Here is a 17,154-nt window from a genome sequence, read left to right on the forward strand (position 1 = left end):
CTTATTAGTGATACTTTTCTGCATGATTTGTCTGTTGGCAACATAAGCCGTTAATAATAATAATAATATATAAAATAATAATTGTTTAACAGTATGGTCTGTACTGCTCACGATATCACTATGCACGCACACATGACGTTAGTATTGGGGTGTGATCAAAGGAGCAGCAGCTCATAAATATGTAATGATTAGCTCAAAACGGCACAATCTGAAATGCCCTGAAACAGAGGCTCCTAGAGGTGGGTAACAATCTTTTCCTACAAGCTACTTCGAGCAAACAACTTTTGAAACATGCTTTATGGAACTCATACACCTATTTAACTTGTGGAAAAGCAGTCATAAGATGGGCACTTTAAAGGACAAGTTCGGTATTTTACACTTAAAGCCCTGTTTTCAGTTTGTTTATGATGAAATAGAACGGTTTTGACTGAAATTTCGACATATGCGGCTGCCCAGAGAATTTTTGGGTGTTTGTGTTTCAGCTCCTACCTTTACAATAGGTTTAATGGTGCACTGGAACAATCCTTCCTAAGGTGCATATTGGACTTTCGTTTGCAGAGACGTGGGGCTCGCCGAGTGGTCAGGGGTGTTCACTGGTATGCTTACACAGAAATCGCTGCAAAATACGCAATCCAACAGGTTTTCTCGTAGTTTTTGCCAACTCCATTGACTTGTATTAGTTGTGCTGTGAGGTACGGTATTACTCCGCGCCGGGAACTTTGTTTCTATTCTTGCAATTGGCAATGGCGGATTAGCGCCACCAGCTGGGCTGGAGTGTCTATTATTCAAGCTCTAAGCGGAAGAATGTACGGGTGTGGGGCGTTTGGAAAAATAGGTCCACAAGTTAACAACGAATGCTAAAACAGCTGTTGGAAAGCATCTTTTAACGCAGTTTTTGTGTGAGCATATCATTGAATACCCCTGACCACTCAGTGGGTGTCACGTCTTTGTAAACGAAAGTTTAATGCATTTTAGAAAGGATTGTTCCAGTGCACCATTAAACACATTGTAAAGGTAGGAGCTGAAACACAAACCCCCAAAAATTCTCGGGGCACCCGCAAATGTCGAAATTTCAGTCAAAACCGTTCTATTTCATCATGAGCAATCTGAAAACAGCGCTTTAAGTGTAAAATACCGAACTTGTCCTTTAAAGTGCGTAGCTGGCGGAGAAAGGACGCTGCCTTGGTATTGCATTTAGTTTTGTTCAGGTATAAATAATATTGACATGCATATAATCAACATTTATTTCAGTGTTGCCTGTACTGCAGGAATGTAAATATAAATGACTTTACACATTTGCAATGCAGTAATGTATTTAAATATACTGTAAATAACTTTCATACAGCATGAATGTAAACATGTAAATATAAATGACTTTGAACATTTACATTGCAGTAATGTATGTATGTAATATACTGTAAATAACTGCCTACACTTCAGAAATGTAAACATGTAAATATAAATAACTAACAAGCAAACAGATGTGTCAAGGCTGTAGCTTGTTTTTTTTTTCGTTTGTGAAATGTATTTTATGAATATGAATTTTTATATTGTGTATGTACATTGTTTTTTTTTTTTTGCGAGTATAGATATATTTTTGTGTATGTGAATTAGATTTCATGCATGTTTTTTTGCGTGAATTATTAAAGAGATTAATCTATCTCTATATCAGACACCCTAATTCGATTGTTTCCTTCATCCTCGTCGTTACTTCGTTCACGCCATTCCCGAGTTTTCTCTCTTGGTTTTTCTTCGAATTTGGCTTCGAAATATTCAGCCAGATGTTCCCATATCTTCTCACTCTCTTCCCATGTTTCCCGATCTGATTCTGGGATACCATAAAAGACAAGGTCATCCTATCTGGCATCTTAACCCTTTCTTTGAACGCTGGCTGAGAATACCCATCCTATGCTCTGCCTCCATTGTTCAACGGTGATCCCCATGACTTTTGCTCACCTCGACATGTAGATATATAATGAGTATAAATTTACTAATCTAGTGATCTATCTGATGCATTCACATCTGGAAACAGCAGGTCTGGCTCCTCATCACTACATTCCTCACCCTGCTCTTCATCACTAGTTTTAAAAAGCTTATCAACAAGCTTATCAACAACAACTAAAACTGTATAAAATGTTCTTTTTGGCCCCTGTGGATAAATGTCACCAATTGAGTGAAAGTGCCAAGGAAATGGCTGCTTCTGGTGCATATTGTGAGCATAGCAAAGTCATATTCATGTTTATGTGGCAATACACACGCCAAAGGGCAAGTTCTAAAGAACTAAATAACCTGCATACATAATTATCCTAATGTTTACCAAAGCAACGACTAGGCCACCTGGGATTTATCCCCCCCCCCAGGAAGGACCCAAAAGGCCCACAGGTTCATTCTCCCTAAAAGATTTAGAGACGTGGATAATTGGTATAAAAAGATTCATAAAGCTTTATTCAAGAGGTAATGTTAAAAAGATCTTGCCTAAAAGGGCACTCATAAAAATCAAGGCACACCACTGACATAAAATAAGGAATAATCAAAAAGAAGCCTGAAACTGGGGTATAACAACCAGGAGGCAGACTAGAAACAGAGCTTTAATAGTAACTGTAATAATAAATACACACTTGCACAAAATCACTGCAACACCTAAACAGATTCACTGCAAATTCACACCACATTAGAGGAGGCTATTTCTGCTCAGTCTGAAGGGGATCGCACACCGACCACGCAGCTCAGCGTCGCGCCTAGGAGAACCCGGAGGTATTGTAAACCGGAAGTGCACATTAAATAGCGCGAGCTTCGTCAGATAGCATCTACTTAAAAATGTAAAATATACGTTAGCAGCCAATGTTGATCATTAATGATGTGGGACAAATATGATGTTATTTAATGTTAAACTATGTAAGTGGCGCTCTGTGGCGCGACAGGGATTAGAACAACTTCCTGAGTCACAGCTGGGCGGCGCGGACAGGCGCCACCTGTCGGCGCCGGTGTGCATACACTCATAGAAAACAATGTGTTAAATTTTTTTAGAACGGCGCGGCGCTGAGCTGCGCGGCCGGTGTGCCTTCCTCAGGACCCCAATTTACAGACAAAATAATCAAACACTTCAAAAGAAAAACAAACTCAACATTTACCCAAATCAAAAAGAATTAAGCACAAGACAACAGATAATCAATTGCAATGAATAAGCAAAAGACAAATAATCAATTGCAATGAATAACCAAAACAAATAATAAATTGTAATGAATAAACAAAAGAAAACAAATAATAAATTGCAATGATTAAGCAAACGAAAACAAATAATAAATTGCAATGAATAAGCAAACGAAAACAAATCCAAAAGAGTATTAAATATCACACAAAAATAAGCTAAGACACAAATTACTAACCTAAACGAAATAAACTACGCAAAAGAATCCAAAATAAACAAAACATAGCAAAACCAGACAACAGAACGTATGAAAAAACGCCAGTAGCCTACATACCTTTTATGTGGGAACAAGATACAAGCAGCACAGCTAAGCCTGCAATCTCCAGATGCAAGGAATGCCATGTAAATTACCAGAGACTAAAAGTTTGCGATCCTCTAAAATGCTGCGGACACAAATGCCAACTTCACAATAGGGTTATATTAAACATAACACAACTATTAGCATGATTAAAACCCAATAATAAGACCGAACATAACGGCTGCCAGTACATACCTCTCATGTGACAGCAATGCAATACCGAAAAAATGCGAACAGCTGAGCATAACATCCGGTTGCCTTACCTCCAGCCTTTATATATGCTTATCCTAACCAGAACGCAAGTGAAAGCGATTACCTAAGGGGGCGTGGTCAGGCCGGCACCCAAATATTCACCCTTCCACCACATTTACAAACTTTCAGCAACCGTTTTCAAACTGCAAGAGGACATATGATAGCAACGGTATGCAATTAGACTTTGATTGGATACTGGTTGTGTAAATATCCATTTTCAAAGAGGCCATTGGCCTGTTGAGTTCCTGAGATCTTGCAAGTGTTAGATACAGGCCTGGCTGCTCTGACTGGTTGTTGAGATTTATTTGAATAACTTGCCTGATCATTATTGGACAAAGTTATGAGGGTAGGTTCTTTCTGATCAGAAAACTTTACTAAACACACCATCTAGTGTGTTGTTAAAAAAACTCCCCACAAAAATTATCATGAATGAAATTGGGATGTTCATTGAAAACATGTTATTTCAACCATAAATAAATATACACATACATGTATAATTATATGTTCAATATATTTGTACAAGTACTAGAATAATTTGTTATGTTATGAATATTTAGCCTTTAATAGTAAAGACCACAACACCTGGTACTTATAAGTACTTATATTTTTTGCTGCAAATCCTTGTCAAAAACTAGTACATTTTTGTCACTACATAATATATTTTGCAATATGGTTGGCATATATGAAAACTTCTTTGTTGCTTTCCAACGATATATAATTTTTCAAGATAAGTGTAGGTTTAGTGCTTCTCAATTATTTTCTGTCACGCCCCCCCTAGGAAGAAGTAAACATTTCGCGCCCCCCCAACTCTCTGCTGCGACTGTAAATAGTATAATTTGTCTATAAAATTACACATCTGCAAAACATTGTATCCTTATTTACATTAAAGAAATATCAATCAACTTACAACAAAGAATAACTTTATTAACATTGTTTTTTAGTCTGTAACAGTAAAGACTTAAAATGCATCAATTTGCCTGAAATAAAAAAATCAATCCTTATTTACAGTATATTTGTTCGTCATTTGATACTGAAAAATTAAATTAAATATAATCAATAAACAATAATTAAAAACTCAAGTGGCTTATCAGCGTGTTTGGGGTGTAATGTCTTTAAGTGACGGTGCAAAAAAATCACTTCCTGAAAAAGTATTTTCCCCGGGGTCTCTCGCGCCCCCCCCCTGGTGTCGCTTCGAGCCCCCCCTGGGGGTCCCGCCCCACTATTTGAGAAGCACCGGTTTAGACTAAGATATTATTGTTTTAAAAATTTAATGCAAACGTACCACCTGTGGGACGGTGACACTTAAAGGTTAAACAATCATTATTATTATAATCATCAGCTACAATGACCCTTAAATAAATAAATGAAAGAGATGTTTTTTTGGGTTGAACATATGTTTTATTATTTTAAACTTATTACAAAAACGTTTTATAGTATGAATATGAGTCTACCTTTTGAAAAAAATTAAGATAAAATAAAGCTGCACATCTCCCATTTTAACAAAGAGGACCTAGTAAGTAACACGGAAAACCCTCTGTGTGAACAAGAAGCTAAAACAATGCCGTAATGGGCGTGTTGTATACAACAAAAGTTATGGTTCAGCTCTTTAAAATGAGAGATTTACATGTATATCAACAATCATGACGAGAAATGTTGCAAACTAGATTGAAGCAGTTATCAGAAAATGATAAATGAAACATAAACAATGAAGCGCGTGTCATGGGAACATGAAGTTGGTTCAACTTTTTAAAATGAGGGACTTACATGCAATTACAACATTCACGACGAGAAATGTCAGCAAACTGGACTGATGTAGATTTCAGGTAAGTTAGCTCGTCACTTACAGCGCTGAAGCGGAGATCATTCAGAAGCATAAAAGAATATTGCGTCATGTGCTCATTTGAGCTTATAATAAACAAAAAAGCCCACGCTCATCCCAAAAAGATATATCGTTCAGCTCCTCAAAACAGGGGTTTTAAATGCCTATTAACAATCACGATGAGAAATATCTGAAAACTGGATTAAAGCAGAGATCAGGAAGCTCGTCAAATATCCACTCTTAAGCGGAGATCATTCACCAGCAAAGAACGACGCGTCACACGCTCCTTTATAGTCTTATCATAAACAAAAATGCATGTGAGTGGTTTCTGGAGAGAGAAATAATAAATAATATGCAAACTTCAGAAGCTGCGTAGAAGTGCAGGACTTTACACGGGTCACGTGTCTTTCCGGGAACTTGTAGATGCCGGCAAATCATTGGCAATGTGAATGAACAAAAAATCAGACGATCCCGGAAAAATCCAGGATGCATTTTCCGTGTATTTTCCGGAATGTCTGTGTGAAAAGGGCTTTAGTGAAAATCACTTGTTTCATAATGTAATCCCCTCCCCACATTCAATTGTTTTATTTCAATTAAAAAAAAAAAAACATCTTTTTGTGTTTTTTTTAAGTAAAGCTTAAAAGAAGAAAGATTTTTAATTATTTTTTATAGCTTTCTTTGCTCATATTTACCAAGTGTGCCAACACTTTTGGCCATGACTGTATATGCACTCTTTAGGTATAAAGATGTAGTTTTTGTAAGCCTTTGTACCCCTTTTCTGAAAGTATAGTCAAAATTTGAAAAAATTATTTGCACACCCAATTTGATTCAACTTGACAAAAGATAGCACAATTATAGAGTATAAACTGAGACTGACCAGTAGGAAGTAAAATAAAAGCTCTTACACAAGTGTAAACATATAAAGACATAAAGTATACACTAGATTATAGTAAAATGTCAATAATTAAGAAATTATAATAACATAAAAATTAGGCTTTTTAATCCTGCCCCTTTAAAAGTTTTTAGTTGGCACATTTAGTTGGATTTTTCATATGGTTGCTCTCAGGAGGACCTTTACTCCAGTTTATCCTGATGTAATTTCCCAGTCCAAAACTCTTTAGCTTTTTACTTATCTGAAAGACCAGCAAGATCAAACCACTTAAATAAAGCACACTTACACATGTCGTTCCCTGTTCTAAATAATTAAAAGGACATATATTTATTATTTTTCCTATAAAAATATAAAAAAAAACATACTCATACAAATGAACCTTACAAACTAATGGTGCATTCCCACCAACCGCGGTAGAGGCGGAAAAACACGCTATTCGCGCGTAGTTGGACGCTTGAAGATTTCACTTGCTTCATTCGCACATGAAATTCTAGTCATTCGAGACATTCACGTGGAAATTTGCGTCATGGGAGGGGCTACTGCTACTCTGCTGAGACTCCGCCACTCTGCTCGCTTTCTGTAATCACGTCACTACTACAGCAAGGTCCTGATTGGTTAACACGGCGCGGAAATCCGCCAAAGTTCAGATTTTTGTTTACAGGGGCAACGCTCAATTCACTTTCCGCGTGTACCGCCCCGCAGGATGCCTAATCACGTTTTTGCATTGACTTAACACGTAAATCACTCTTGTTGCCACGTCTACCGCGTCTGGTGTGAATCCTGCATAAGGTCACTATTAATTTAGGTCTGATATTAGACATAATTCTAGTGATTATTTTATAAACTGTTTCAGCCAATACAATGTAAAAGGTGAACGTTGTTCTAAAAAAAACTTACTTTAATTGGTAACACTATTTAATATTTTCATCTTAAAATTTTCAATTAAAATAATAAAATATACATTTATAAAACAAAAAATATACATTTATGTAGAACAATGTTCGTCTTTTACAGTGTATTGGCTGAAACTTTTACTTTCTATAGTGTACATACTTGGCCTAAAGTCGTCATGAAATAAAAAAGAAAAACTGTCATTTGTTTTGTAATATTGTGGGTTTTTTTACTAATTATTTATCTGTGAGCTTCATAATTTTTTTAAATTCATGTCTCCTCCTAATCTTTAATCAAAAGCGCAAATCTCCTCAACTCCTCAAAACGATAGGTGTGTTCGACATCAGCTGCGGCTAGATGTAACCGATCGACAAGATTAGCTGCATGCAGGCAGGGAGGACCTGAAAACGGAGAAGTAAGGTTGGACATGCTGTGGTTCCCGTAGTTTGCTGCATTTACGTCAGGCATGGCTGATCACGTGCCGTTTGCTTGTTTTATCGCAGTAAACATGATTTGTAAGATGTAAACAACATAAAAAGTGAATTATACTTTTTGATATGTTTTGAATGTCTGTGTATGAGCATGAGTGGAACTGAAGAGGCGTACAGCATCTGTTTTTACAGGTATAAAGTTCAACATAAGCATATATTATTTAAATACCAACTTTTTTTATCCATTTTATTTTGATGAACATGACACAATATAACATCGCGACTACATGAAAAGAGCTTTAACTGTTATAAAAATACAGATTTGTGGAACTGAGGGCGTGAAAATAAACACGAAACACATGTGATTGTTGTCATGCGGTGAATCCGACCAATCTTGAAACAGCTGTGTCGTCATTACAGCCCGTGCAGCTCCTCTTCGGGAACTGCGCTGGCTGACTCAGGCGGCTGATCTCGAATTGCTCTCGCGGTACGTTAAAGACACAGTCAAGTGCCTTCAGCGCCAGCTCAAGTCAGAGAAAAATTACTAACCAGCATGCACTGCTTTAAGTCAGCCGCTGATCGGTCTGCGCAGCGCTGCATGAAGTCGAACACACCTGATATCTCTTTACTTCCGGTCTTATGGTATGGCAGGTGGGCGGCGTCCGGTAGAAGATCACTGTGATTAGCTATTAGCAACACAACCCAACTTCAAACGGTCCAATCAGATCTCGATGGACAAATTAAAATCCAGCCCTGTCTTATTTCATTTCAGAAGCCATTTTCACCTGGATGTACGTTACCACGGGGGAAATTAGGCAATCGCTACTTCCGTTTCATGACGACTTCAATGTTTCAGAATCAGGTAATGAATTACAAGGTTTAGGCCGAACACATACCTCATTCATAGTGGCCGACTGCAGTGAAGGATCATTCATATTGCATTTTCCATCACAGGACAGCTTCAGTCTGATCATTTGTCTTTCTCTCAATGTCATATCTATATGGAAATACAAGGAAAATGTTATTGTCTCAATAAGAACAAATTAATGCATATTACATATTTTTGTAATGACATTGTATTTCAGAACTTAATTCTGTTGTTTGTGTATACTTGCCTTCATAACAAATAAATTGATGCTGTTGGTCACAGCTATAATGAACCCATTTCCCAGAGTCACTTGTTGAAAAGGCAGCACAGTCACCAAATTGTGTTGGATATCCATCTGCCCAGTATCTAAAGAAGCGGTTCCATTGGTCAGACCACTGCCAAGAGTCCAAAAACAGACCGAACCAAACCCACGGGCCATTTCCAAAATCTGCATATAGCTGGTCATTTTCTGCAGCGCTCCGGATTATGGCAAGGTCAGTGTAATACTGTCTGCAGTAACTCTGAGCTCCTCTCCAGGAATCCCATTGTATTATCTTGATGTTCCCAATACTTTCTATTGAGAGATGCACATCAAAAATCATGTTTCTCTTTTAAGCTTAACTAAATACTAACAAAGATAACAAACTTATTACTCACCGTTGTAGCAGGCAAAGAGCATACGGTCTGACCAAGGAACAAAATTGTACCAATATCCATTGGCAAAAAAGGCATATGGATTAGTACCACTAGGATTTTTGTCACCCCAGTTATTGTACTGTTTAAGAGTATCATCTCCGTTTGACCAAACCCATTGACTCTGTGTCGCCCTCTGTAGTCCAATCCACACTGATCCAATGTACCCAGAATCAACTGTTTTTATCATCATGTTCACGTCATCCATGGAATCTGCAGTTGCCAGATCAGTGTACGTCGCTCTGCAGTAACTCTGAGCGTCTGTCCATGTCATATATTTACTAATATAGTGGTACTTTCGAGGTAAACCAGAAGCGCTGCACAGAAGTCCTGTTTAAAAATGAACAGGTTTGATGCATAAATGCAATGTATATTTTATGCTCTGCAATATAATACAATTTTTTTGCAGAATTGGGCATACCCAAAATTAAATTAAAATATAACATAACTAGGAGTAACATAACATAATAATGAGTACATTTATAAAAAATTTCTTATTTTACAGAAAACCACTACTTGTATATATATTTTTTTTAATTTTTGATGATGATGTTCTGCATGCGGAGCAGTCTGCTCTCGCGCTACTTTCATGTCATAAATAGAGTCGTGTTTACCATTTTGCGGGCCCTAAGCAAAGACTAGCGACCTAGGGCCCCACATGCCTTAACATTAACTAAGGTTTTAAATTTGAATTGCACAACAGTAATATTAAAGGGACACTCCACTTTTTTGAAAATATGTTCATTTTTTAGAGTTAAACATTTGATTTTTACAGTTTTGCAATCCATTCAGCTGATCTTCGGGTCTGGCACTACCACTTACATAGCTTAGCACAATCCATTGAATCTGATTAGACCATTAGCATCGCGCTAAAAAATAACCAAACAGTTTCGATAATTTTCCTATTTAAAACTTAACTCTTCTGTAGTTACATCATGTACTAAGTTGCAAATTTTCTAGGCAGATATGGCTAGGACTATACTCTCATTCTGGCATAATAATCAAGGACTTTGCTGCCGTAACATGGTTGCAGGAGGCGCAATGATATTACGCAGTGCCTAAAATAGTCCCCTGCCATTGAAAGTTACTAAGGGGACTATTTTCAGTTGCTGCGTAATATCATTGCATAATATCAAGTCGTTCTTAGTACACGGTGTAACTACAGAAGAGTCAAGTTTTAAATAGGAAAAAAATAGAAACTTTTTTTATTTTTTAGCGTGATGTTAATGGTTTAAGCAGATTCAATGGATTGTGCTAAGCTAGCCCCAGACCCGGGGATCGGCTAAATGGATTCTAAAAAGCTAAAAATCAACTCTCTAGGGAAGCTGGAAAATTTGCATATTTTCAAAAAGGTGTCCCTTAAAGTATATAAAGTGAGACTTATATAAACCAGATTTATGTTATTTTAAGTTGCTTAACATAACTCAAAATTATGTTACCGTTTGGTAAAATAATAAAATAACTGAAAAATTGTCTCATTTTACAGAATTTTTTTTTTATTTTGATGATGCTGTTCTGGACCCAGCGGCGGGTCCACAGAGTTTACGGGGTGTTGTTTAATGATGACACCAACCTAACAGCAGAAGCAGCACAAACAAGCTCATGTTCATGACTGCTGTCACAGCTCCTCGCTGATGTTTCACCATCACAGCAAGTAGATCTCTTCTGATAAGAGGAAGATCAACAAAGAAATCAACTTTTCTGCAGCACAGTTTTATATGTTGTGCAATCAATCACAAACATACTGTGGCTACACACCTGATAAGAAGTGCAGTCCACATTTTCTATAACACACTAACAAACCAATATAATACATTTGTATGAATTGCTTTCTTCAATTAAAATCAGTTGCTAGAAACATGGGCATAGCACAGAATCTGGGGCCCTGTGCAAATACAATGTGAGGGGGCCTCTATACGCACTTATCAAACCTTTAAAAAAGTATTTATTGTGGTACAGTTAAGCAGAAATTGTTGTTTGCATCCATAATTTAGTACTCTAGTCTCATCATATTCTGGTATGAATTGTGCTACACTTCCTAATAAAGGGAGCACCTCAGTGTCCGCTTAGATGTAAAAATCCCTCTCGGTTGCTCAAAAAAACCTTATATTCTGTGTAAATATGAATCACAACAAGATATAAACTATATGACGTTTTAACATAATTTTGAGGTAAACGCAGCAAGCAGATGACCCTATGTGCCCCCCCTCCCCAGTATATTGAATTAAGTGAGACATCAAGCCCGTAGGCAGGGGGGTTCGGGCGGTGGTCGAACTAACAATAATGCAATAATGGCAAAGAGAGCGAAAAAGAGGAACTTTACAGACAAAAGAAATCAAGTTCCTGGTGGATAAGGTTGAATCCTAATAACACTGTTTGGTTAATGCGCGAGGAATGAAAAAAATCTGCATGGGAACCAGTGCGGTAAATTCCGTTGGGTATGAGGAGAGAACACTTCTAGAAATAAAAAAGTGGTTTGACATTAAATTATCAGCAAAAAAATGCGCGTCAAAACACACTGACGTGAAATCAGTGCAACTAGAGGAGGACATACAACGACAGAACTTTTTTCCTTGGACAGCCGCATATAACCAGCATCATCGGCGCAATCTTTGAAAACGCACTCCCGGCGGAATGGATGATTTGCCAAGTCTTCCAATAAAGCAAGATAAGCCATTGCACTTTGTCAAGCATTTGTCTGAGCTTTCATTAAAAGTGGTAGACTAGACACCAATTTGACGACAAATCACAAATAAATTATTAACTTTAACACACTAATCATTTTAACACCTGCTTGTGGATAATAAATACACTTCTTTACACACTAGGGATGATCCTGTGTAGTATCACTATTCTACCACTAGATTCTGTGCGTAAGCATGCTCCGAGGTGTGTGTATATTTACACACATTTCTACGTATAAATGCAATTTGATACATTCCTCACTTTGCGTAAAACTGTTCCTACGAACACTTTATGCACACTTCTGTTTGTATGCATGCTTGATAAATGAGGCCCCAGGCCTTCATTTCTGTGTGGAAATTTTCTGATTTGTGCTGGATTTATTGATTTTTGTTTTGACAAATGGAAAAAAATAGATCTTTTGCATTTCCCATTTATTTTCAAAATTGGGGTCATATTGACCCCAAAGACCAGATTAATGCATTTTTTACATGCCTTCAGAACAACCGAATTAAGCCCATTTTTGGTGGACAGATAGATAGATAGATAGATAGATAGATAGATAGATAGATAGATAGATAGATAGATAGATAGATAGATAGATAGATAGATAGATAGATAGATAGATAGATAGATAGATTATTTAAGAATAGTCACTGTATATAACTGTAAAAAGTGTGAAGATTCTTTCAAATTTTGAGTTTTGTTTGACAAGTTAATAATGGTAACATTTTATTTAACTTTTATAATGTCTAATGTAAATGTGGACCCAGGGTTCAATTTAAATGCAAAATTGTTTAAAGATGAAAACTATCATGAAGAAACTGAAAGCATATAAGACTTGACAAGTGAAGTACAACTCAGAAATGAATAATTATTGGGCTATTTGTTTATCATTTGACTCTTTAGCAGTGAGGACATCTTCATGTAAAGGTGTTTTGTGCCCTTGTATACTTTGTATACTGTGACCTTGTGGTGTTCTTTTATGCAATTAGTTTTTTGTCTTTATTATACTGTAGAAGTGTTGGAGAGAGAGATGCTCAGAGTGGCATTATACTCTATTTTTCAACTCACTTTTCTACCTGTTTGAAATGCATATTGTGAAATAAATTTTTATTTTTATATGATGCCTATGTTCTCTGCCTACCTTTTTATAAGAGAAGCGAACCTGTGTAAACTAATAACCAACTTTAGGGCTTATTTCTATTTCCTGGGTGAAACTTCCCAGGTGGCGTAGTCGAATTTCCAACATGTAGACAAACGTAGGCTTGTGCGTTTTAATCTATACCACCCTCCGTCATAAAAGCAAACCACTATGCATTATGCAGGCATCTCAAATTTAATTACTTTAGTTTCTGCAAAAACCCTAGTTAACCGCACATCATCCAGCTAATCAAAATCTTAAGGATTACTAACTTGCACAGGTGTGGTTGGATATAAACTATGCAGGACTGTGGCCCTCTGGTATCTGACTTTGAGATCCATGTATAAATTTTTTTTTTTTTATTAAAGTAATAAACATTGTATCAGTAGTATGAAGAACACAGTTTTATTCAAATAGCTAATTTCCATTTATTCCACCTTGACGAGTGAAGCACAACTCAGGCATGAATAATTATTGTTATACCATTTACCCCCATTTTTTTAAATCGTAAAAAAAATAAAACAAAAAAGCAGAAAATACAAATTAACAAAAAATAAATTACATAAAACATAGAATACTAATACTGAAAACAGACAGTATGTGTATGTCACCTATTCACTATAAGTACTTTAAAATTTTGTGTTAAATTTCATACCTCTGTCTGGTCTGTAAATCCACCTTGAGCTCTATTCAACAAATGAAAGGAACTGCTTAAATCACGGTTGGTTGTTTTTCCAGATAGGCGGTCCTTGGTCAGAAAAAGATGCCTTATACCTGTATGCCTATATGTAGCAGACCTTTTGCTGTGCAGTGACATGTCTGGCAACATTTTACATTTATATTTATTAGATGCTTTGGTGAATTTGTTAATGTTTCATCCCGCAGCAAAAATTGGTGGTGTTGTGATTCATTACTAGTTCACACATTTTACTACATTTACTTTACTTTATTAAATCAATGTTAACAAAAGTACAGCTTAGTTTATTCCCTCACAGTCAGTGCAGATAATCTTTAAAGTGGACAGTTTTTGCACAAAAACATGTTATATTTTTTTGAAAGCAGTTAATTGTTATCATTACCTTAAATTTAACATTAGAAAATTTAATATAACAAATATTTTTAATAAAGTGCATTTTTAATACAAATAGTTGACCATGATGGTAAATTTTAATCAATAACTTGCTTTTATACCATCATGCAAAGCCCATATTTATTCATGGTACAGTATAAACATCTATGCAGATATATTAATTATAATTTTAACCTTCATTGAATCAGTATACAAAATACAACAAAAATTACTGAATACAAAATCAGCAATTTTCATATTTAAATAGCTGATTTTCATTTAATTCTTGTTTGCACACATCATTTTGCACATTGTATAACGTAACTGGTCACAGTAAGACTCGTTTTGTGTTTTAAAGAGCACCTATTATGAGATCCACATTTTTAAACATCCTTTTGTGTGTAGGTATGTATTAGTACATGCTAACGATATTCAAAAAGTACATACCTCAAAGAAAACGATGACGCGAGTTATCGTCTCTAATGTTCTAGGACTACAAAAAACACTCGGATTGTAGGCAACAATTTACTTCCTGGGATTGGTGACGTAGAGAAGACCAACATTATCATAGTTCAGCCCTCTCTGCTTTGCTTGGGTACGCCCTCAAAGACGGGGGTGGAGAGCGCCGAGTCAGAAGAGAGCTGAAATGGCGGAGGTTGGGAGTCCCTGCTTTGACCCTGTTTGTAAACTCTTTCATCGTTTAAGCGATTAAATCTCTCGAGTAGACGCTGTTTCTTTAGATGCGAGGGCAAAATAGCACTTTATGGTCATCATGTTTAATACGGTTCCGGCAAAATCCAGTCAGAAGTTGTTTGTAAGTTCACAGAGTTTTCACAATGACTGCTTCATGAACCGAAGCTGGATTTGCGCGTCGTCTCCTCCTGAAAGTTGGATTACTGTGCACTTGTGGATCACAGGCTGTAAGTATTCATGTTTATTATTTGCCTTTTACTGTAAGTTACGTTACCGGTAACCGGAGCTTAACATTATGTGCGTGTAGAGGTAAGCTTGCAAGCTAATTGTTTTGTGTTGTAAAACTGTATTTCATAAACAACGTACCATATTTACACACGTGTATGTTGAATTATGCAGACTATCTTTTTCATTGATGTTGATTTAGACGTGTTTACAAACTTTGCTAAGTTACCAGCTAAACTGTTACTGGTAAAGTTTGTTCTCATGATCAAACTCAAGAGACTCTAAGTATCATTACAGATGATTTGTTTAACGTTATATATATTTTACTGTTGTATTTACTTGAAGCTTTCTTAGATTTTGAAACAAAGTAAACACGTCATGTGTGTTGCTAATGTTGGAGCATGTAATTTGTAATACATGAACATTTTAATGAATAGTCTAACGATTTATAGTCATTGTACCCTATTGTTATAATATGTCTTTTTGACTGAATACATGTTTGTTTTATTTGTCTATATCCTAGATTCGCAGCTGGACACACTCTTCTACACTGTAGGCAGCAGTAGACGTGATGTATAATGCCAACCTTGCAACATCATTACACACAGTACAAGGAGTCAGACTGGCATATGAGGAGCAAAGGTATGTAACACATATGATGTATTTAGCTAGTGACACCACTACCAGTCTTAAATGTATAACTGATGATGACAAAGTTTTTTTCTCTGCATAATCATAGGAACCCAGGCAGTAGCATCGTTTCACAATGTTTCAATCACCATCATCAGTGGATGCCTTTGGCGTCCGTAGCCTGAGATTTCAGATTTGTAGCAAAAAAATTGATTTTCCCATTTATTGGAATGCTGTGCAGGTATTTAAGTATTTTAGTAACTGTGTTAAATTAAGTAGTATTTACTTTTACAATAAATGTATTGCTTGTTGATATTTTTTCAGGTTGTACCTTGCAGCCATCCATTACAATGTCACCAAGCCGTAACAAAAGCAGGACAGGGAAAGTACAAGGTTATGTTCCCAAAAAACACAAGCGACATACTGTAAGCAGTAGTTTTTATTTCAAATATATTCATAAATAAAAACAATGTATGAAGCAGGGAAATAATCAAAACAAAAGATTTATTGACTGCAATATTTGTACAGATATGTGGATGATGTGATCAGGCTTGTGTTTGATGAGGTTTTGAAGATAAGCTGAAGGAAACCCCGATTCCAATGGACCTGGCATCACAGTTTGAGAGACCTTCAAAGGAGGACATGATTGCATGCCATCTCATTCGCTTCAGTGCAGGGGTCGTTGGAAGCCAACATACTGACCAGTCTGATCAGGAAGCTCCAAGCGTATCTGGAGAACAACACACGACAGGATGATAACCTTACTGTATAGTGTCGTCTTAGATAGCATCAGCTGACAAAGCCTTGATATACCATTTATCTGTATAGATAGCTGTAAGAAGTGAATTGAAAAATTTTTGAAAGAAGAGCACAATATGGTTAACATTTAAATATATATTTGTAATAAATAAAAAAACGTTTGACTGAGTACTATATTTTCTTTGTTACATCTTTTGTTCTTTTGGGTACTTTGCTACTATAATGCTACTTTAGTGTTGTTAGTTTAGAAATGTAATAAAACTTATAAACACTTACTCTAGTGTCCTGCGCCTCAAAGGCTTATAGTCGGTACAATAAATGTTCTGTGTGTAGGGATTTACATAAGTTGTGCAAAACCTGGATGATGTATCACGCACGTAAGAGGCCCTGGAACCTGTTGCATTCTCCTTAAAACCTAATAAGTAATAACATAGAACTTATAAGTAAGCAGTCTTTGGTAATAAAGTTTATCATAGTGAAATAATGTAGAACTAACATTCATTTCAATGAATATGTGCTACATTTGGTGTTTCCATATAGTTTGCACAGTAATATAGTATGTAAGCAGTCTTTTATAATAAAGTTTACTATAGTAAAATA

General features: G+C 36.2%; 2 long non-coding RNA genes across 2 annotated transcripts; one reads left to right on the plus strand and one right to left on the minus strand.

Annotated features, from left to right (window-relative positions):
- Positions 1-8,912: 8,912 nt before the first annotated feature.
- Positions 8,913-11,019, minus strand: LOC129441428 (uncharacterized). Its single transcript, XR_012371520.1, has 3 exons — positions 10,926-11,019; positions 9,317-9,682; positions 8,913-9,233 (listed from the first exon to the last, which is right to left on the minus strand). It is a non-coding gene; the product is annotated as an uncharacterized lncRNA (long non-coding RNA).
- Positions 11,020-15,591: 4,572 nt separating this feature from the next.
- On the plus strand, positions 15,592-17,153 carry LOC129441566 (uncharacterized). Its single transcript, XR_012370947.1, has 4 exons — positions 15,592-15,807; positions 15,905-16,036; positions 16,120-16,220; positions 16,324-17,153. It is a non-coding gene; the product is annotated as an uncharacterized lncRNA (long non-coding RNA).
- The last annotated feature ends 1 nt before the right edge of the window (position 17,154 follows it).

This window comes from Misgurnus anguillicaudatus, chromosome 2 (genome assembly GCF_027580225.2).
Source record: "Misgurnus anguillicaudatus chromosome 2, ASM2758022v2, whole genome shotgun sequence".
NCBI classification, from domain to species: Eukaryota; Metazoa; Chordata; class Actinopteri; order Cypriniformes; family Cobitidae; genus Misgurnus; species Misgurnus anguillicaudatus.